We start from the raw sequence: 22161 nt of genomic DNA, 5'->3' as shown, positions 1-22161 counted from the left end.
CAAAAACTAATGATGTAATGTATGGTGATTAACATAACATAATAAAATAAAATTTTAAAAAAAGCATATATAGTCTACTAGACACTCACAGTAGTTGTAAAAGAGACACACATAAGCTGAAAATGAAAGGATGGAAAAAGATTTTCTATGCAAATAGTAACCAAAAGAGCAAGGTTGACTGTAGTTATTATATCAGACAGACTTTAAGTCAAAAATGGCCACAAGGGACAAAGTCATTATATAATAAAAGGATCAATTCACCAGTAAGATATAACAATTATATGTATATATGTTCCTAACACCATAGCACCCAAATGTATGAAGCAAACATTCACAGAAATGAAGAGAGAAATAGACAGTAACGCCATGTTAGTAAAAGATTTCAATAATGGATAGGACAACCAGACAGCAATAAGGAAAGGGAGGGCCTGAACAAAACTACAGACTGACAGGACCTAACAGACATATACAGAACACCCACTCAACAGAAGCAGCATATATGTTCTTCTCAAACACACAGAGAATATTCTCCAGGATATATTACATGCTAGTGCACAAAAGAAATCTTGACAAATTTAAGAAGATGGAATCATACCAAGTATTTTTGCCAATCACAGTGGAATGAAACTAGAAGTCAACAGCAGTAGGAAGATGGGAAAATTCACAAATATTTGGAAATGAAATAACCTACTCTTGAAAAGAAATCACAAGGGAAATTAGAAAATAGTTTGAGATAAATAAAAACAAAAACACAAAGTACTAAGAGGGAAGTTTACAGTAACAAACACCTACATTAAAAATGAAGATCTCAAATCAACAACCTGACTTTACACCTCAAGGAGCTAGAAAAAAAAAAAAAGAAAGAAATCAAAGTTAATAAAAGGAAGGAAATAAAGATTAAAACAAAGATAAACAAAATAATTTAAAAACTGAAAATCAATGAAACTAAGAGTTGGTTTTTTGAAAATATCAACAAAATAGATAAGCACTTAGCCATACTAAAGACAGACATATAGGCAAATGGAACAGAATGAAGAGCCCAGAAATAAACCCCCATGTATGTCAAATGATCTTTGACAAGGGTGTCACAATGGGGCCAGGATGGTCTTTTCAACAAATGGTGCTGGGAAAACTGGATATCCACATGCAAAAGAATAAAGATGGACCTTTATCTTACAGCATATACACAAAATGGATTAAAGACCTAAATGTAAGACCTGAAAATATAAAACTCCTTAAGAAAGCATAAGGGAAAGCTTCATACAGTAGAACAGGCAATGATTTCTTGGCTTTAACACCAAAAACACAAGTAACAAAAATAAAAATAGACAAAGGGGACTACATCAAACTTAAAAACTTCTGCACAGCAAAGGAAGCAATCAACAAAGTGAAAAGGCAACCTATGGAAGGGGAGAAAATATTTGCAAGCTGCATATCAAATAAGGGGTTAATATCCAGAATATAAGAAGAACCCATACAGAGCAATTTAAAAAATAATAACCTGATTAAACAAAGGACTTGAATAAACAGTTCTCCGAAGAAGATATACAAATGGCCAAGAAGCATATGAAAAGATGCTTAACTTCACTAATCAGAGAGATACAAATCAAAACCACAATGAGGTATTGCCTTATACCTGTTAGGATGGCCGCTATCAATAAAACAAAATGACAAAGGTTGGTGAGGATGTGGAGAAATTGGAACCCTTGTGCAATGTTAGTGGGATTGTAAATGGTGCAACCACTATGGAAAACAGTATGGAGGTTCCTTAAGAAATTAAAAATAGAACTACCACATGACCCAGCAATCCCACTTTTGGGTATATAGTCAAAAGAACTGAAAACAGACTTCCAAGAGATATTTGCATACCCATGAACACTACAGCATTATTCACAATAGGCAAGATGTGAAAGTAACCTCAATGTCCATCAAAGGATGAAAGGATAAAAAAAAATCTGAGCCAAATACAAAAGGCAAATACTGCACAATTCTACTTACAGGAGGTATCTAAAGTAATCAAACTCATAGAAACAGAAAGGAGACTGGTGATTGCCAGCAGCTAGGGGATAGGGAGGAAGGGAGAGTCACTCACTGTTCAACAGGTACAGAGTTTTGTCACGCAATATGAAAGAGTTTAGAGATCTGATGTACAACAGTGTGGACAAAGTAAGCAATAATTTAATCTACACTTGAAAATGAAGAGGGTTAAAAAATACATGTACTTGTACATAAATGTAGTTCAGGAAAATGAGGGTGTGGATTAGGAGTACCAAAAAGACAATCCAGTGAGACATTTTAATAACTGCTCTTTCCTGAGTAAATCCAAATATAGTTCATACAAAACAGCAGAAGCTATGATTCTTAATCTATATACCGTACATGTGGCTATTGAAAACAGTCATCCCTATCCACGGCAGAGGAGGTTTCTGAAATCTTAAAAGATACTACTATAATTAAGTATACATGAAGTTTCCATTTTCCCCTCTGAGCAACTCATGGAAATTGTTTATTTTTACTGACAGTGGAAAGTTGAAGGTGTATTATATTTTCAGTCAATAGAGGCTAGAAATGAGTATGACTGAAATCTAGACATTGAAACATTTCTGGTACAAGGGGAAAATGAAAGGCTTCACCAATTAATTAAAAACAACACCTATACCGGACTCTAAAACCACATGCATGAATGTTTACATGACATTTATAAAGTCCTTATTTTTGGCTTCACTATTTTTTACTCATATAAGTTGGAAAATTAAAAATTAAGTTAAAAAATAAGAAGTCACTGAAGCCAAATCTAAAAGGAAACAAACCAACCATATTCTTTTATATATGGTATTTCTTTCTTTCTTTCTTTCTTTTTCTCTTTCTCTCTTTCTTTCTACTTGCCTGCCTGCCCCAATAGCGTATAAAGAACCTAGTTTATATTCCTGAGATAGAACTGGATACTGCTACAGAACTCATTAACTTCCCTCTATATTGAATATAACAAAGATTAAGTTTGTAAAAGAAAAACCCACAAACCTCTTTTCTTCACATCTTCATCTGTGTTCTCTTTCTTCTTCCCAATCAAAAGTACATACTTGATTTCCTTCTGTTTTCAAGATATATCGTCACCTACTTATCATCTCTTTCTAAACTTTGTTGGAAGGTGACATTTGGCTGGGGCAGGGAGTGCAGTTTAATTAGGTGCAGGAATTTAATATATATCTGCTTTTAACATCACTGTACTTAATTCTGCTTATCAATAAATCTTCAAAACTCATTTGTTGGTCAGCTGTCAGGCTCCACTAGTTAAATTCTAATGTATATCACCAACTATATATATAATATCACATAAGGGTATAAATCATACTTTACACTACAAATGTCATATCAACATTCAAATCACATATATACTTTAATAAAATGGTTTATAAATAAATATGAAAAAATAGGAGAGGGAAAAGGGAAGCAAAGAAAGATATTTTCTTTTTCCATTTTCTTTCGATATATTCTGGCAAATTCTAAAATTGGTGTGTTATGAAATTCTGAAATCTGTGTTCTGGCAAATCTGACTACAAAAAGTTGGATAATTTTTTGGAACTTTGTGCTTATTCAAAGAATCTTTCTTATTCAAAATGGATCCAATTTCTGAAATCCACTGAAATTTGGAGAATGGAAAGATAGTTTTTCTTGAAATAATAAACTTTGTATACTTATTGAATTTCTATTATTTTGTACATTATAATCTGAGAGAATATGCATTCATTCTTCTGTATTTTGGCAGGGCAGAAGCATATTGTTGAACAACTGGCAGGATAAATGATGGAAGATCAATATTTGTCTTAGCATCATGACAAAATTATTTTAGAGAAAGAAATCTGCGTGGGGGGCGGGTAAGTGTGTGTGTGTGTGTGTGTGTGTGTGTGTGTGTGTGTGTGTGACATACATATATATGTACTTCTATTTTGGAAAGAAAAAACCCCACATAACTTGATTAAAAAAACCACAGAAATAACTGCAGTGGAACTGAAAGCTTACTAGATGAAATAGCTCTGGCAACCTACAGAGAACAGGCTCCTCTGAACTGATCACAAAATATTCTCTTCTGGGATTAATTCTTCTGGGATCAATAAAAGGAGATGTGTAGTGAAGCGGGCGGGTGGCGGGGTGGAAGGAAAGAAAACCCAGCTTTTACTATTTCTCAAAAGGAACAACCTGCCTCTAACTAAGACAAAATCTGACAAAAACTTCTTCATCAGAGACTGATAGTCTTCCAATATCTTATTGTTAAGCTGTTTAATATCTTCCTCCATAACAGACCCTTCGCCCTTTAGCTGTGAACCTGGCTCCCTAATTTGCTGACCCCGTTTCTCAGCTTCCTCTGCCTTGCTTTTAGGAGCAGCCAATGAGAATTAAGTGAAAGTGGTATGAATCTTCACCCCTTCTGCCTTATCAGCTGGAATGTGGATGTGAAGTCCGGTGCCACCATAAGATAAACTGGGAAGCCACACACAGGAAAGCCAACAGGATGGAACTAGTCTGGATCTCTCACCTTGTTAAAAAGGGCCACACCAGCCTCAAAATACCTCCAGATTTCTTGAATGTGGGAGAAAAAGAACCATCTATTTTGTATAAGGAACTGTCACTTCTTATTCAGTTACTTACACTCAAACCTGATCCCAGTTCTTATTCCCCACTGCACAGAATAATCTACTTTTGTTTCTGTTATTTGGGAATCCTCTCATTTGAGGTCATGTTTTCCTGGGCATAATATAAAATTTTTTAAAAAGTAATACTATCATCAACTTTCTTCCAACAGCTGCCACTAGCGAGCCTTGTCTAAGAATTCTACAACAGTAACAAAATAAGAGCTAAAATAACATGTAAATAGGAAGTCCCTAAAATATTTTCTGCTACCTGAATGTTACCACCCCAAAATATGCTTTCCCTTGTCTGTTATAATAATATAGTAAAAATCAACAGAATAATTTATTTTGCTGGGGACCGAACTTGCTTGTTCAATTCCTAGAAAATTCCAGGGGAGTCAGAGCTTTAAGCTTCTTGGCTTGCCCGTGGGACAGGCTCCTTTCCCTCCTATGCTCTGACACTGCGTGTGGTTGCCACCTTTCTCATTTCTTTCTAAATGTGCATTTTAAGCCAGTAGGATCTTTTTTTGGGGGGGGCGGCCCTTGAACTCATGACCCTGAGATCAAGACCTGAGCTGAGATCAAGAGTCAGATGCTTAACCAACTGAGCCACCCAGCCACCCTGGATCTTTCTGAATGAAAAAGTGTTACGGGAGGCCTAGCAGCAGAAAAATTTTGGTAACTGAAAAGGTAGGCCCACAGGAGAGAAAAGACATGGTACACACAAATTAGACAAATTAGAGTCATGGTATGGATGAGTTTTCAAATCACTGATAATTGGTTTTAAAATCACTGATAAAAATAATAGAAATTATATTTGAATGACAAAAGCAAAGTGAAAGTAAAAACATTAACATCCTATAAATAACTTCTCCTTGTGGCCATGACCCAGTGTATGTGTCAACTCTAGAATGCATAAGGAGGTAAAAAATTTGCGTAGTAGCAGTTAAACAGAGAGTAGTCTACACAGGGTCTGGCAATTTAGCTCACTGGCTAAATCCAGGCCACTACCTGTTTTTGTATGGCTAACAAGCTAAAATTGGATTTTATATTTTTAAATGGTTACATTTTAAATGGCTATATAAGTACCTACATAACAAAATACTCTCAATTGGCCTGCAAAGACTTTAATATTTACTATTGGATCCTTCACAGAAAAAATTTGCCAGTACTTGATCTACATGACTAATCATGTCTTTCTGACTAATACTTAAGGACAGAACAAATAAATTCAAATTTGAGAAGCTTGTGAAGCTCCACAATACTATAGTCAATATGATGTTAAGAATAATCGCCACAGGGGAGCCTGGGTGGCTTAGTCGGTTCAGCATGCAACTCAAGATTTCAGCTCAGATCATGATATCATGGGTTGTGGGATGGAGCCCTCTGTCGGGCTCTGCGCTCAGTGGGGAGTCTGCTAGACCCACTCTCTCACCCTCTCCCTCTCCCCTGACTCACATGCTCTCTCTCTCTCTCTCTCTCTCAGGTAAATAAATAATCTTAAAAAAAAAAGAAAAAGAAAAGTTCCCACAGTTGGAAAAGAAAGGTCTATTTAGAATTTGAACCACTGGTTAGCAATTAGCAAATAAATTTACTTAGAATTATATCTTATGATATTCTGTGAGATGTTAATAAGTGCTATTTGTGGTCAAAAATTAGAAAAATACAGAATGTTGGACAAATACGGTTTGTATGTGTATATGTGTGTTCATTTTGCTTTACTGCAAGACTTCTCAGAGCCTTAAAAAAATCTTCTAGACAGGGCTATAGTATACACCAGTTCCTAAATTTATTTTACTTTACCTCTCTGGCACCTATTATTATCTTGAAGAAAGTATAGATACAATATAGTTTGGGAAATATTTACCTCATATGATACCAAAATAAATTAGCTGGAGATTAAAAAGTTAAATGTATAAGATACATCATAAAATCCAGAAGAGAACCAATTTAACTATCAAATCTCTTGTGGAGTTGGTACTCTCTTGGCTAAAGAAAAATGGAGTTAAGTCATTAAGAAAAAGATTCACTGAAAATGTGACCATGAAAAATTATTTTTATGTCAAAACCAACAAAAACAGAAAAAGGATACACAATAAATACGATAAACGGTTGCATATATGATACATTAAAGAATTTATAGGACAATGGACATGAACAGGTCGCTAAGAGAAAATATAACAAGTAACTTACTTGTGTGCCTGCACTAGTGACCCCCTTTGGCTGTTTTTCCTACTGAAATCTAAAACAAATTCAAACTTGGGTCATATGACAGCCTGGCTTAAAACTTGGCCCAGTTGCCCATGGCCCTTAGGATAAAGAGCAAACTCCTTCTTAACACGGCGGACAGGAAGCAGATGGGGCAGCCTTATGCCTTCACTCTCCAGCTTCCTCTTTACAACCCCCTCTCCCCGAGCCACAGAGCCATGGTACAGGACACTGCTTCTGCCAGGTCATTCTCTCCCCATCCTCCCACTCTTTTATCTTAGTTCACTTGCACATAGCCTTCAGTTCTCACTGAAGAGCCTTCTTTGACTGCAATTTCGTGGACTTAGATCAGATTCTCCTTTAAATAGTCTTGGCACCTTGCCCTTTCCCTCCACAGCGCTCACCTCCAGTTTTAATGGTACAAGTGCGGGACAACTGCATTAAAGTTGAACCCTCTGACTACTTGATAAACTCCACAAGGCCAAGGATCTTGACTGTCTTGTTCATCTTTGTACCTCCAGCACCCAGAAGAGTATCATAATAATTTTTAAAAAACAAAGCAACAACAAAAAATACTTCTGAAAAAGTATAAAAATACTGTTTATTTTTGGGACAGTGAGACTATAGGTAATATTTTTCTTTTCCTACTTTCCTGCATTTTACATATTTTCTATAGTGCATGTTCATAAAAAAAGTTTATGATGGACCCACATTTAAATAAGTAAAGATAATAAGTGAAAATCAGGCTTTTAAAAAAAATTGAGGGGGGTAAAACCTGATCTTATGCAGAATTAATTCAAATAGAAAACCTAGCACATATTTATTGACAAGCTAAATGTTCCTGATGTACAGCTAACTGAAAAAATATCCCATAAAACAGTGTGTATTTACATATGAAAGCCATATAACCATTATATGATTACTTTATGATTTATGAAACCTTGGCAAGTACTAGAATTTCAGACACTACAACCTTTAACTGTGATTATCTCTGGGTAGTGAAACTAAAAGGTTATTTTTTGCTTTTCTATATTTTTAATGTTTTCTGTTTGAATACATGTTAGGAAAAAACTAATCCCTTTACAAAGCTACTTCTCTTCTGCATTTACATTTTGGTTCACTTTGCAGCCCATATTTAGGAATACATCTACTTTTTTCAAGTAAGAAATGCCTTACATTAAACTACCTACTCCTCACTGTATCATATCAATTATTTTCTATAGTTTGTTTTATTAAAGCATACTTGACCCGAAGGTACTTCAAATAAACTGGATTACACCAATATTTTTTAAAAGCTCATGGCACTGATAACATGGTATTACATGTTTAAGTAAATTATGTTAGCCTTTTAATCAATATCAATTTTCTGATATTGCAAGCCTTCTAGATTCTATTGTTGTCATGTGAGTTATCACCTACCCTTACATCCAGAAAACTTCTCCAAAAGTGATAATCTTAACTAAGAGAAGCAGAAAAACATTTCTGAAAAATTATTCTGCAGAACATTATTTTCCACTTATTCCAAATAGCACAAGGTTTGCAGGAAATGAAACAAAACCATGGTAACCAACTAAACCTATCATGAGCTATCAGATCAAAAGAACACATAGTACATTACACGTCAACGCCTACCAGCAGCATAATCTTTCCCCAGTTCTTTTTGATCCTTCTTCCTATACATGAAAAAAGCTTTCAACCAGTTTTTATCTTTTAAAAAATGTGAAAGCCCCTTTACCATTATCTACTGTAATTCTCTGACTTTAACCAGGAACTCTGGCTGAGTTTACCTTTAAGAGTCAACCTAATGCTCTGAGATTCAATTAAGAATTACTGGGGTTTTTTTCCCCAATCATTAGCAAATTAAATTTTTTACTTCAATGAATTTTATCATTTTTTTAAATGCAGGAGCAATAGTTTCTTCATACTAAATCTTCAGTACTGTAAAGATAAAAACACATTCTCACAGGAATTTCTTCCTTATTAGAATCTTACCAGCATTCCAAACTCAAAGGCACAATAAATTAAATCATAACTACTGCACATAATACAGAAGAGCCCCATTTTGTCCTCTTGCGCACTCTATCACCAATCATCAACCCCCATCACAGGAACTGAAGCTAAATCCAAAGAATCTAGCTCAATATGTTCTTAAACTACCAACCATCAGTTAAAAATAAATAAACAAGGTATTGATGGCTTTTGTCAGGCATTAACTGCTTATTACATAACTATTTAGCCAGACAGACAAGCCTCTGTAAAGACGAGAGATTATCTTTACTGCTATGGTTAGCCACTCTCTAATAGTGATCTCTTAAAATAAAGTATTTTCTTTTCTTTTACATACAAATATATGCATACGTAACATGTCACAAAATAAAATGTATACATGCCATAAAAATATGTATATTTTATGCACAACGAATTTCTGAAAGGATAGACACCTAATTCTGAATGATGTCTTTTCTAAGGAGTGGAACTAGAAGAAGTATGTGGTGGAAAAGAAAGGTAATTTGGCATTATATAAACTTCTCTTATTTGAAAAAAAAATTGTAACCACATCCACGTGTTGGTTTCATAATCGTAATAGATGTAACAAATTACATAAATGCAAATATGCTATTATTTTTATAGATGACTACTGTTTTTCTTTATCCAGGCTCACTACAAAATTATTTTTATAAGTACAAATGACCACCAAATGATTTTATAATGAAATTTTAGCTTAAATAATTAAACTTTATGTATACTTGATTTAGCTTTTTTTTGGAGGGGGGTCAAAAGTTAAGGATTAGTTAGAGTAAGTCTTATCCTAAAAGGCTTTAAACAGGGTTGTTAGGCTTTATAAAAATGATAATGTGTTAACTTAAAAATCTTTATTAAAAAATTCAAGGGGCGCCTGGGTGGCTCAGTCAGTTAAACGTCTGCCTTCGGCTCAGGTCATGATCCCAGGGTCCTGGGATCGAGCCCCACGTCGGGCTCCTGGCTCAGCAGGGAGACTGCTTCTCCCTCTCCCTCTGTCTCCCCCCCTGCTCATGCTCTCTCTCTCTCTGTATCTCTGTGTCTCAAATGAATAAATAAAATCTTTAAAAAAAAAAAAATTCAAAAGCTAAGAGTTTACTTTTGTGCCACACTCCCTGTCAACTTATAGAAAGTGCTGCATGGTTTATTGTTATTTTGGATGTTGTTTTTAACAAGTTCTAGCCTCTATTTCTTAGCTTCTTGTTCTTTAGCAAGTTAAGCCTTGGTTTCCTTACCTGTAAAATGCAGAAAATACAATATATACCATGCGGGCTTATTTCGTAGATAAAACTCAGTTTTCCAACCTGTATGCCCTGAATAGAGGTTGCAGGTTAAAAGATACCAAAAATGTCCAGCCTTTTTAAAGGCTGGGAAGGCATGGTGCAGCTGAAGTCCTTGGGCTGGTCATGCTGGGCCACACTAAGGTAAATATGGCACATTTACTTTAGTGTAATGTACTATATTTACCTTAGTGTACCATAGAACATTGTAATTCTCAATGGGTGCCACAATATGAAAAAGTATTGGAAAATACTGAAAGATAATGCACATAAAGTATTTACCATAGTGTCTGCCTGAGTCAGGAAATATTCAGTAAATGTTAACTCTTATTATATTTATAAAACTGTTAAGTCCATTAATAAGATATTTATGTATGCCAAATCATTCACAGGAAAGGAGCCACATTATCAACACATTCTGGGGCAGTATCTGGGGCAACAGGTCTTAAATTAAGAGAACGTGGTAGGTTTTCTATTGCACCTTAGAGTAGATACGTAAGTCATATTCCAGTTTCCCTTTACAAAGCAGATAATCAGAGCCAGAGTTACCTCTCTCATATCAAAGTTCCTGTCAATAAGCCCTAAAACGTACTTGAAATTCAGCTCCATCCTCAATGAAATGCTCAGTGGAATTTGCCTTATGTTGTGCCTTAAGAATACAAAAACCAAAAATATCCTGAAATCAGCTTTTTTGATTTCTCTACCTTCTGTTTTAAATCTATTGCAATGTATGCATAGTTTTGAGATGGAATTTAAGTTTAAACAGACAGTATACAAGTGAATAAAAGCCATACTGAACATAAAAACATGACAAATGAAGTACCATTCAAGAGTAAGGGGCACATCAAAACCACAGTGTGGTGCCACTTTACACCCATTAGGATGTCACACCTACTGTTTAAATCAAAGACATAATAACAAGTGTTGGCAAGGAGTGGAGAAATTGGAACCCTCATACATCACCGGTGGGACTGTAAAATGGTAAAACTACTTTGGAAAAAAATTTGGCAGTTCTTCAAAATGTTAAACATAGAGCCACAATATGATCCAGCAATTTCACTCCTAGGTATGTACCCAAGAGAAGTGAAAACATATACCTACACAAAAACTTGTACACAGCATTATTCATACTAGCATATTTATAGCAATGTTATTCATAATAGTCCCAAAGTGGAAACAACTCAAATGTTCATCAACTGATGAGTGGAGAAACAAAATATAGTATATATCTGTACATCAGAGTATTATTCAAATATTATAGATTAATAAAAAGGAATAAAACAGTGATGTATTTGACAACCCGGATGAACCTTGAAAACATGCTAAGGGAAAGCAGTCACAAAAAAACACATATATAATACATATTCCATTTTTATGAAATGTCCACGATGTATAAATCTATAGAGACAAAAAAAGCCAATGGTTCCCCAAGGCTGGAAGGGTTGGGAATAAGACAGAAGTGACTGCAAATGGGTATGGAGTTTCTTTTTAGGGTGATTAAATGTTCTAAAATTGATTATGTTGCATAACTTTGTAAGTGCATCAAAACCCACTGAATTGTACAATTTAAATGGGTGAATTCATATGTTAATTATAATTTAAAAAATGCTTTTTTAAAAAAGAGTAAGATAAAAATAACATGCAAAAGCCAAGCTTGTGAATAAAATTAGGGGGGAAAAGTTACAATTTTGTAATATATAGAAACTAAGTGGTTGCTATAGGTAGAAGTTTCAGAATACTCTTTGGACAAGAGGTATATCTTTTTCGGTCCAACAAAAAATTTAAAAACCCAGAAAACAAGAAGAAAAAAAATCAGTTAATCAATTAGCCCTTAACTTTTTTTCTCTATCTAATACTTTAACAAGAAGTCTTTTAGGCTCATTTATCAAAAAGGGGTGTGAAAGGGACATCTATGTGGCTCAGTTGGTTAGGCGTCTGTCTTCAGCTCAGGTCATGATCCCAGGGTCCTGGGATTGAGTCCTACATCTGGCTCCTTGATCAGCGGGGAGCCTGCTTCTCCCTCTGCCTGCCGCTCCCCCTGCTTGTGCGCTCTCTCTCTCTGACTAATAAGCAAATAAAATCTTTAAAAAAGGGCGGTGGGTGAAAAAGAGAAAAAAAAGTGGGGAGGGTATCTATCTGAACTCAGCAAACAGAAGAAACCTGGTAGATTTTTTCCCTTCTTTCCCCTCCTCTGCTCCCAGCATTTAATTCTAATTTGTTGACTGAAAATGAGAAATATATCAAAGGCTCTTAACACTCAACCTATATATTTAAAGTTTTCTCTCCCTGTAGACAGTTCACTTGAAAAGCCATTAATCAGAATGCTTGGTGAGCATGGAGTCTGGAAAAACAGAAAGTGAGTAAATCAGATGTTTAATGGAATATCTCTCAAAGAGTGTTGCACAGAGAGATTTCATGAGGAGGGTCTCATAATCAAATGAGTTTGGGAAATGCAGTATAGTTTTTAAACAATATTCACAGGCTCTGAGAAGTACTGTAGGAAAGAAATCCAACTGATTATATTTAAGGGCAGGACATTCACGGGGTTCCTCAAATTCACCTCTCTACTAGAGATAGTACTGCCAATGTTGGCCAAGACTCCCCTGTTCCACAGACCCTGAACTCTAGCACACTATCCTCTGTGACTTCCCTTTCTATTGCCCCCAACACTGACCAATTCTTCTCCTAACCAATTATTTACATAAGTTGATACATTGCATTTAGAGTTAAATCTTCAGAGATTTGGGAGTTATTACCTTCCATTTTGACCCTAGGTTGCAACTAGTGTCTTTGATTCTTCCCAAAATGAAAATCACACTATTGAATTTTTTGCGTGGGATTGTAAAAATGATACACATGCACTGTAAAAAAAAAAAAAAATCAGGCAACTCAGAAAGATTCTTTTAGACATCTCTCTGCTTACATAGATACCCAATAGATATATAATTTTATCTAAGTAATATAATACCATACATACTGTCCTATATAATGAATTTAAATTTCAGATTAACACAGACCAATACATATTTCAAAATTTATTGAATAAGAAATAAGATATATTTTTTTAATTTTTTAAAAAAAATTTTATTTAAGTAATCTCTACCCCCAACATGGGGCTTGAACTCATGACCCCAAGAGCAAGAGTTGCATGCTCTTTGAACTGAGCCAGCTAGGTGCCCATATAAGATATATTTTTAAAAATATATATATAATAAATATATCCAAACATATTTACAATATGCTTTCTCAGTCTTTAAATTCTCATTTGTTGGGGTGCCTGGGTGGCTCAGTCGATTAAGCGTCTGCCTTCGGCTCAGGTCATGATCCTGGGGTCCTGGAACCGAGCCCTGCGTCGGGCTCCTGCTCAGCGGAGAGCCTGCTTCTCCCTCTGCCTGCTGCTCTGCCTACTTGTTCTATCTCTCTGTCAAATAAATAAAATCCTTAAAAAATAATAAAAATAAAAATAAAACAAAAATAAATTCTCATTTGTTCTCCATTATCTAAAATTTTCCTAAATAATTTTAGGAATTTCCTAAATAATAAAATAAAAAAAGTTTTATTTATTTATTTGCCAGAGAGAGAGAGAGAGAGAGAGAGAAGGAGAGTACAAGCAGGGGGAGTGGCAGGCAGAGGGAGAAGCAGGCTCCCTGCTGAGCAAGAAGTCCGATACGGGACTCAATCCCAGGACCCTGAGATCATGACCTGAGCCGAAGGCAGACGCTTAACCATCTGAGCCACCCAGGTGCCCTTCATAAATAATTCTTATCTTAGTGGTCAGCACTAAACTAACAGGAAAGTTCTAAGCACTGTGGGTGTAAAGCATTCTCTGGAATATCCACATACAGAATTTAGGGATTATCAAGACTCTTGCACATACGTCATCTTGCTCTTCTCCCAAATTTAGAGAAGCTAAAATGAGTCAGACTCAAAAGAAATGTCTTTGGAATTGCCAAATCTGTAGTTAACATTTCTCCTCATCATGAGCCCTTCAAAATCTATTAAGATATCTAGAAACCCTTTTAAAGGTTATTTTTCAGTAGCCGAAGGAAAACCACTTACTAAATTAATTACCTAAATAATTCTGGTAAAACATAGGTTCCACTACCCTTTCCACTCATTATTCTTATTGCTTTCACAATGATCTTTCCAAATTATAAATGTAATCATCCCCCTCTTCTACTGAAAGTTTTCAGTGACTCCCATTTCCTACAGATAAAGTACAAATTCTTTTTTTTTAAGATTTTATTTATTTATTTGACATAGACACAGCAAAGAGGGAACACAAGCAGGGGGAGTGGGAGAGGGAGAAGCAGGCTTCCTGCCGAGCAGGGAGCCCGACGTGGGGCTTGATCCCAGCACCCTGGGATCACAACCTGAGCCAAAAGCAGCTGCTTAACAACTGAGTCACCCAGGTGCCCCTACAGTCCAAATTCTTAAGGATGAAATACCAGGCTTTTCTGGTACACTTACTGCTAAAACTTCCTGCGCCCCCAAGCCCCAGCAGCCTGCCATACACCAAATATTTCACTCTGTTCTATATATTTCTTCCTTGGCTGTTTATTCCGCAAATGCTTATTTTTCATCACATCTTATTCTTCTACCTGGCAAACCTCTAGTCTACCTTTAAGAGCCAAGTTAAATGTCTTCTTTCTTGACCCTTGTAGACAGTACTGCAGAATACAAAAGCTCAATAAACGCTACTATTTTTGATGAGGCAGTTATCTGAGAGATTATTTTAATTACCCAATTTAACAGTGAAGACCAAGCTCCTGACTTAGACAAAAGGCCTTGACACATTTATGACACACCAGGGATAAATATTTTAAGGTATATATTAGTCAAAATACAATGGATTTCGCTGTGCTAAAATTATTAACATAATTAGGTTTTCCAATCATCTTTAAAATACTGAATTATTGGGCGCCTGGGTGGCTCAGTTGGTTAAGCGACTGCCTTCGGCTCAGGTCATGATCCTGGAGTCCCAGGATCGAGTCCCGCATCGGGCTCCCTGCTTGGCAGGGAGTCTGCTTCTCCCTCTGACCCTCCCCCGTCTCATGCTCTCTCTCTCTCTCATTCTCTCTCTCAAATAAATAAATAAAATCTTTAAAAAAAAAAAAAAATACTGAATTATTTTAAAGTCAGATTGGAAAATATTTTAAATCAAGTTTTGAAAAAAATTATAGGTAAAAACATCAAAACAGAATTTACAAAACTATGGCCTCATATACAACTTTCTTAGAAACTAATACTAGACTTTCTCATTATTTACCAAAGCTAAAATTGGATATACTACTTTAATCGGAGGTTGAATAGGACTAAAAGATTTGAAGAATTATACCATAGATGGATCCTCACTGTCAAACAAGGAAACTACTTTAATGAATACCCACTATGTTATACTATGTGCCTGGTATCCATTTTCTCTCCTCACTCAACCTTCTTCCTTCTTTAAAACAGGAAAAGAAAACCAGATTTTGTTTGTTCATCAGACTCCCTCTCAAGCCTTATCTTCCAGAAGAAACTGACCCCATCTCTCAGCCCCAGAACCATGTGCTGGTTAGACAAGCAATCAGTACACGCATTTCCCTGCAGATTGTTATTGGCTCAGGGGTGGGAAAGGGAGAGCTGCGGAGGCCTGGTCAACTTGAAGGGAAGGAGGAATGAGAGAGGAGAGCATATGACTCTGATTGCCCTTGGCAACCACTTTTTGAATGTAAGAAAAGCCAGCCTTCGACGGGAGCTGATGCTGTGAGTGGCCATGAATAGAAACAAAATAACAAGTCCTTGATAACATCACTAGGGTACTGATCATCCATGTTATTGCATTTCCAAATTTCTCATTATGTGAGGTATTTCCTTAAGTAATTTATTGTCTGCGCCAACAGAGTTTGCCTATTTTGAATATCAGATAATACCTGCAGCTGAACAAATCTCAACTGATAGAGAATTTGATTCTTAAAAAAAGGATGCTAATTACAGACTTTTAAGAGGTCTCTTTTGCAAACTAATGGGAATATAATCCCCACTTTACATGTAGGAAACTAAAGCTCAAAGAGGTTAAATATATATAATAAGGTCAGGCAACTAGAACTGTTTGTCAGGCTCTAAGCTACTACAGCTATTTCCAAAGTTCCACAGTGAGAGTAGATAATTGCAATTATATTTTGTGACAGATGTTTTAAAATCTCAATTCCTGATTCTCTCTGACCTTCTTCTCTTTCAACCTCTTTGCTAACTGAAAGGTTTCCTGTTTAGGTGATTAAATGTTTCTTCTTCCAGGGACACTTGGGTGGTGCAGTCGGTTAAGCATCCAATTCTTGGTTTCAGCCTGGGTCCTGATCTCAGGGTTCTGAGATCAAGCTCCGCATCGGGCTCCGTACTCAGCAAGGAGTCTACTTGGGATTCTCCCTCTGCTCCTCCCCCTGCTTGCTAATGCACTCTCTCTAAAATAAATAAATCTTAAATAAATAAATACATCTTTTAAAAAAATGTTTCTTCTTCCAGCTTTCTTTTCTAGTTTTAGTAAAATACATACTTATAATTACATTTTTCTTGTCAGTAAATATGAACAAATTTAGCAGATCAGGCCACTGAGAAAAAGGGATATGTTTATATCAAAGGGAACCAATGTTTTCAAAGATCACAATAAATCAAAGTAATGCATAACTTTAGTCCTGATGCCACATTAAGTGTGCAAAATCAATATAAAGAGGTGTTTTAATATTTCCAAGAAAACTCTTGGACGGAATCCAAGCAAGTATGCCCCACATTAAACGAATGGCTTAGGAAAATAATAGTGAAACCCTAGAGCTGAGCAATGATTCCACCTACTAGCACACTTAAGGCAGAAAAAGTAAACAGCTATTGAAGATTACAATGTTATTTATACATTTGTTCAAATAGGAAAGCCCTTTTTGCATTCATCTCAATTCCATAAAAATATGAAATTTTCAGAGAAATATAGTGAAAAAACTAGTTTTGAGTGTGTTGTGATCAGACCTACATGCAGAAATTGTTTAGACTCTTATCAGGTATAGCAGTGGCAATAAGAAAATAGATAGCAAATATTTAAAAGATCATTTCATATGATCACTTATATTAACTCTTCACTGGTCTTTTCACCTTATTTCACTATTTCGAAGAATTCATGGTGCAGTGCTTATGTAACTCTATCAGTTATTTACAGTGAACAAATGTTTTGATAGGTCATTGTTCAAGAAAACACAGGAAAAGATGGAGAATTTCATCAGAGAATTAGAATCTAAAAAAAAAAGGAAAGAAAGAAAGAAAATTCTGTACCTAAGTAACACAAAATATGAAACTAGGAACTCAGTGGATGGGTTTAACAACAGATCAAAAATAGTAGAACATAGGATGAGTGAACTGAAAGATAGGTCAATAAAAAATGTCCAAACTAAAGTTCAGAGATGAAAGTCGGAAAGTTAGCCCAGAGGGAAAAAATTTTAGAAAAGTCAGAAAATAATTTATCCTGAATAAACCTGCAGTTAGAGAAATACTAATGGAGTTTTTCAAGTTAAAGGAAGATAATTCCAAGAAAATGCAAAATTACAGGGAAGAATGAAGAACAATGAGGGGGTAAATATATGAGTAAATACAGAAAAATACTGACTTTTCTGTTTAAACAGTAACAATAAGGTATTATGGAGTTTACAATATATGGAAATAAAATATCTGAAAATAACAAAAGAAAAGGTAGGAGGAAGAGAAATGAAATTTAAAGTGTTCTAAGATTCTAGCATTATTGGGAAAAATGATAGAAACAATCATTTATATTAAATATAAATAAGTCAAGGCCACATGTTTTAACCTCTAGTTTAACCATTAAAAGAACAGTAAAAGAATGTATAACTCAAGTTAGGTGTAAGGAAAAAATGGAATAAAAATTGACTTGTAAAATAAGTCAACAAAGAAAAAGAAACATAAAACAGGAGAGTTATATAGACAGTAAGATAGTATTTAAACCAAAATATATCAGTAATTACATTAAATGTAAATGGATTATATACTTTAGCTAAAATTAAAAACTTAGAAACACCATAAATAGAAATAAAGGACAAGTCACAAACTTGAAGGAGACAATTCAATTCATATATAACCAAATGATTAGTATCCAGAATAAATGACTTTCATGAATCAACAAGAAAATGCCAGGGTAAGGGATCTGAATGCAAATTTCACAGATGAAAAAATGTGAATAGTAAATAAACATGAAAAGATGCTCAACCTCATTTGGAATCAGACAGATTCAAATTAATCAGCAGACACCATCAGACTGACATAATGTCTGACAATATTAAATGAAAACAAAAAGGAAAACAACACGAATTCTTACACAGTATTGTGGAATAAACAGTGCAACTACTTTTGGAAAAAATTATTCATTATCTAAGAAAGCAAAAGCAGCAACTTTACATCTAAGTAAATACTCTAGAGAAAATTGTAACGTATACCAGGAGATATTTACAAGATTATTATACATGGCAAGACTGTTTTTTTGTTTGTTTTTTTATTTTTTTAAAGATTTTATTTATTTATTTGACAGAGAGAGACACAGCGAGAGAGGGAATACAAGCAAGGGGAGTGGGAGAGGGAGAAGCAGGCTTCCCGCCGAGCAGGGAGCCCGATGCAGGGCTCGATCCCAGGACCTGGAATCCCATGACCTGAGCCGAAGGCAGACGCTTAACGACTGAGCCACCCAGGCACCCCGGCAAGACTGTTTTTAACAGCACCAAACTAGAAACCACCCACATGTCCATCAATAATAGGATGGATAAATAAATTATGCTATATTTATTTAGTGGATATATAGCAGTGAAAATACATGAATTATAGCCATGTTCTACAATAAGGAAAAATCTCAGGAATATAATGTGGAGTGAAAAAAACTGAAGAATACATTCTACATGTCCTATTTATTTGAAGTTCAAAAATGAACAAATCAAAACAATGTATTATGTAGGGATACAAACATATGTTATAAGCCTATAAAGAAAAATAAGAGAAAGATAATCAGGATAGGTTAGCCAGTGTGAGGGACAGGAGGAAGAAGGAAGGATTAGGGGAGGCATATATAGTACAAATGAGACTCCAAAGGCAATAGCTGTTTCTTAAAATACAGGTTGGGCGCATAAGAGTTATGGTTATTTGTAATTGTTATTTAATAATTTTTATATTTCTTGTAAGTATTCCTTTGTGTATTCTTAACATTTAATAAAAAGGACAATATAAAACATGCACTAGTCCTATCCCTTTTCATTTGTCACTCTGTATAACACTGAACCTAATTTTTTTCTTCTAGTGAGAAAAATTATATAATGACCTAAAATATTTTTAAAGAATTAGTCCTAAACTATGAAAACCATAAAAAACGTTTTCAAAACCAAACTCCTTAGATTATCTTAGTTTTTTTATAACTCATAGTTACAATGTATACTTAAACTACAACTAATCCAAATATTGTCAAAATCAATACACAGAAAATCCCAAAGTCACTGAACTACTTCATGCTACATGAAGTATAATCTAGTGCTTGGGCTAGCATTTTATCTTCAACTACACATTCTAACCATGTGGATGCCTGTCTGTATGCTTCTATTGAAAAAAAAATTTTCATTGAGCAATAATCATTTTTCTTGAACCAAGGGGTCAATATGAGCAAAGGCAGAAAAGCCAGAAAAACCTGGCCTGAAATTCAGGCTCAGATCAGGTATGGGAGAAGATGGTGCTCAAGAGAAAAGTAAGATGTTAACTACAGAAGACCTCTCATGTTCAAAAGCAACTTATATTATTAAAAAACCTTAAACAATCTTAACACCAAAAAAATATTTGATATGGGATATAGTGTCTGATATGATGTGAGGTGAAGGCCTCTAGATGCAGTAGTGCCAGGGCCTACAAACATTTTAAAATAAAACTAAGAGAAAAAAGAAGAGTGAGGTCTTAGTTTCGGTCTTGTGGGCTGACTAAATAATAGTGTCATCAGCTAATAAAGGGAATATAGATGTTACAGCATATTTGGGAGGAAAACTGATGAGTTCAATTTTGGACATCACGAGGTTGAGCTGCCAAAGGAGCAACTTGACTTCAAGGACTTGTTGTTCCTAACATTAGGGCCTATGGGTAACACAGTAAATGCATAATGAACATTGACGGCTATGAATTATGAATCTGGCTCCCCCAAACAGATCATACATTATGTTGAAAACAAAACAAACTGATGTGAACTGGGAGAATCATCAGTTGAAATGGGGAGTATCAGATGTATCGATATGACTTCTTTTCATATTCTCCTTAACACTTCCCTGCTACACATCTAGTTCAAAACAAGGAAGATCATATTTCAGCATATAAATTACTCACAATGTGTATTTACAAATTCCCTACTCCCACTATAGCCCCTTTTACTCATTACTATTTTTTTTCCGTGTACAGTTTCAGGGTCATTTTCAATAACAAAAGGAAGGCTGTATGTTTCCTCCAGACATATGAATTAAAAACATTCCCATCAATTTCACGCTCATCTATGCTCCAAATTCTATTCTCAGATTTCCTGGACTGAAGTAGATGGGAAGTAATTATCAAATTACAGTGTAGGAATACAGTCACTGCATTCCTACAGTTCCTGCAGGTAGGAAGGACGAAGAGCTTGGGAGCTTTGTGTGCTACTTTCTCCACACTAAACCCTTGCCCCTAGGGTGTGCACTGATGTCATTCAGTGAAAAGTGAGTGACAGCCACGCTAGAAGATGAGTGGCATCATGGTACAATAGAAAGTACCTGAACCTTGCACTGAGGCGACACTGAGCTCAAACTCAGTTCTGTAACTTACTATGTGATCTCGGAGGGACTTAGGGCAGATGGCAAAAGGGGAAAGGAAGAGAGTGTTGTGCAGATATCTGGCTCTCCCTCACCCCACTTCCTTCTTCACTATTCTGGTCCATAAGTCTTTACATGTACACTCATTTACCCCAGACACACAGACAACCAGACTATTTGGAAATGGGGTATTGCAGAATCCTAGAATTACAAAATGTTTGGCATAGAAAGAGGAAAAAACTGACTTAAGGGAATTCTGTGATTTACGCCGAATCTGTCTTTAGTTCATTTGGTGGTAAAATGAGTAAGTATTTGAATTTCCAGCCCAGATTTTTTCCCCCTGTATACCATAATTTAAACCTGAGAAACAACATAATTAAATAAGTGAAGAGGGATTTATACTTTATAATTTGCCATAAAAAGCAAATTTCCATGCCTGTAACAAGCTTTATTCTCCAAGTATACAATTGATTCAGAATTCAGTAGACAACAGTACTGGATTATATCATCCTTTTCATAAAAAAGATTAAGTTTTGTGGATGGGATTAAGAGCAATCCCTGCTCAAACAGGCATAAGCGATTGGAGGAGTTCCACATGGTCATACTAGAGCAACAACATCATCTTTCTGTTCTCTCCTTGTGGCTACCAAAAGAAATTGCCATGTCTGTGACCTCCTTCTTAGGAAGTTTCTACTTCTAAGTCTTTTCCAAAGATGAATGAATGCACAAAGACAATGGATAATTATTCCAAGCCTTTGGAGAGGCAGCAATGGAGAGTGACTAAGAACACAGACTCTGAAGCCAGATTATCTGCATTCAAATATCAGCTACACAAATTATTAAATGTATGACCCTGGCCGAGTTTTACTCAACCTCCAGGTCCTCGGTTTCCTTCTCTGTAAAGTGGAGATCGTAACAGGACATACATCCTAGAATTGCTGAGAAGATTAAATAGGTTTGAGGCTTGGCATGAAGTAAGCCCACTGGATAAGCATGCTATTGTATTACTGTTCTGTTGTTATTGCAGGGCTAATGGAAATATTTGTTTCTGGGCACTGTACTGTAAGATAAGAACAGCCAAATACTAGGCAAAGTTCAGCTGACAGGAAAGAGCCAAGAGCTCCCAAGAAAAGCTGCTTCAATCAAAAGCCAACCTAAGAGAAATGATATTGGCTTTAATTTTATGAGTTA

General features: G+C 35.5%; 1 protein-coding gene across 4 annotated transcripts in view; it reads right to left on the bottom strand.

The window, feature by feature from the left end:
- The window catches only part of CHN1 (chimerin 1), a 192658-nt gene that overhangs the window by 101971 nt on the left and 68526 nt on the right, over nucleotides 1-22161 (bottom strand). The window lies entirely within an intron of this gene.

The sequence above is a fragment of the Phoca vitulina genome, unplaced genomic scaffold (assembly GCF_004348235.1).
Source record: "Phoca vitulina isolate PV1807 unplaced genomic scaffold, GSC_HSeal_1.0 scaffold1, whole genome shotgun sequence".
NCBI lineage: Eukaryota > Metazoa > Chordata > Mammalia > Carnivora > Phocidae > Phoca > Phoca vitulina.
The sequence above is the reverse complement of the archived record's forward strand: the minus strand, read 5'-3'. Positions and strand labels throughout refer to the sequence as shown.